General features: G+C 37.4%; 1 protein-coding gene across 1 annotated transcript in view; it reads left to right on the forward strand.

Moving 5' to 3' along the window:
• The first annotated feature begins 937 nt into the window (after positions 1–937).
• Positions 938–2008, forward strand: part of Odad2 (outer dynein arm docking complex subunit 2) — a 136566-nt gene continuing 135495 nt past the window's right edge. Inside the window, exon 1 of the mRNA XM_069998205.1 lies at positions 938–1035. The gene's annotated coding sequence lies outside the window, so the exon portion shown is untranslated. The remainder of the gene's footprint in view (positions 1036–2008) is intronic.

The following is a 2008-nucleotide window of genomic DNA, read 5'->3' on the forward strand; positions in this document are numbered from 1 at the left end:
CCGGCTCCGGCGATCCCAGGCCGCCCGGGGACCCCCGGCTTTGGCGATCCAAGCCACCTTTCCTCCTCCCCGTGCCCGGCTATCCCCTGCCTTCCTGAACTTCTTCTCCACGGAGCTCAGCCTGCACATCTCCACTGGATCTGCCGCGTCCCCAGGCTTCCCGCAGCCTGAGCCTGCAGCCACCAGCTCACAGGTTTGATCCTGTCAGAGCAGAAGCTGAGATTCATTCATTCATTCATTCATTCATTCATTCAGTCAGTCAGTCTGTCTATCTGTCTGTCTGTCTGTCTCTCTCTCTCTCTCTCTGTAGGTCTGTCTGTCTGTCTATTATCTATCTCTATCTATCTATCTATCTATCTATCTATCTATCTATCTATCTATCTATCTATCTATCTATCTATCTATCTATCTATCTATCTATCTATCTATCTAATCTATCTAATCTATCTATATCTGTAGGGGCTTCTTGCCCACAAAGCAGGTTACTGATCGGACCAGCCACATTTTGAGATCTTGGGAAGGAGGCCCAACATTTCCATGGCCTCTGAAAGAATTTCGTTTTGCTCCTGTTCAAATGTTAGAGAAATTATTCTCCAGTGGGTTTCATTTTTATTAATCATAATGTAAGCTTGAGACGGATGTGTAAAAAGAAAAAAAAAACAAGTTTTTACCTTTTAGATTGAGAAGAGGAAAAAAAAATGAGGGCTTGGTGATTCTCCGTTTGTGTAAACACACCACAACCGCTGTGTCTCTTTGAACTTTTGCTTTTAGAATTTAACTTCCATTCAAATGTGCCATGTGTTTAAATGTTTTCACTATAAGCCGTTTTATTTTTTTCTGAAAAGTTTGACCTGAATTCTAAAGACCCAGCATCATTGATTATTTATCTACTAATAATTCTGTCCTTACCTTCCTGATTGCTGTAGGCCCTGTAAAGGTTTTTTAGCGCTTCTGCTAAGCCTTTTGGAGAAAGCCTGTCCACTTCTGCTGATCTGCATCACTTGACTTAGAATATTAATTTGAATAAATTCAAATGTAAGTTGCATTTCTACCTCTATAAAATGTCTCATGACCAAAAAAAGCTCTTTGTATGTTTAAGCTTTCTTTTCCTTTTTAAAAAATGAACACACATTTACAATATTTCCACACACACACTGTGCACTTTGAACAAATTAACCTCTCCCACCGTATTTTCAGTTTCTTTTTCAAAGTGTCTCCTAAGAAGTCTCTATATGTTATGCTGACAATCTCACGTCATCTATGCAATTTCACATTTTTTTCCTTAAAAAGGAACACTATAAGATCACCAAGGCAAATGTTATTCTTAAAATTAAAAACAGACAGAGCTGTCCACCTAAGCACGTCTGTATACAATAAAACTTCTTACAGGTATTTATCATTTATGTCTATTCTTGTAACAGTGGGAAACCCAAGTGTCACATATGTGTCAGTACATGAGTCCATGTTAGAACCTAAGGCATTTAAAAAAGATTAACAATAAAAGCTCAGAGGGAACAGACAGGAACAATGACAGAAAAGGTAATTGCACAGGAAGCACTGGACAATGGGCCAGACCCGTTAAATTGTAACTCCCTTGTACAACCTTTTGAAGTTCAGAAAAAAGTAAATTAAAAAAATAGAAATTGAGGAAATCGCGTATATGAATTATGTACATTTTTCACTAGTACTTATCTCTATCCTTTATGTTTCTAGATCAGTTGCTCTATAAATGTTTTTATAACAAACATTTTGTAATGACAGTTTATGCTATTCTGAAATTCAGATTGCAGATAATCATGCTACATATATAATGGTTTTAAATATTTATATTTATGTAGTTATGAAGTAAAGGAAAATACTTGTAATGTTTAGGTACCACTATAATAGAACATATAAGGAAGTTACCAGATGGTCTGGCTTTACACAGAATTACCATGAACACAGCTGCCCCAAATGCAGGCCAACAGACACGTCATTGCAACTTAAATTTGTGAATAGCTTTGTCATC

Source organism: Dipodomys merriami, unplaced genomic scaffold, assembly GCF_024711535.1.
Source record: "Dipodomys merriami isolate MVZ:Mamm:240054 unplaced genomic scaffold, mDipMer1.0.p SCAF_51, whole genome shotgun sequence".
Taxonomy (NCBI): domain Eukaryota; kingdom Metazoa; phylum Chordata; class Mammalia; order Rodentia; family Heteromyidae; genus Dipodomys; species Dipodomys merriami.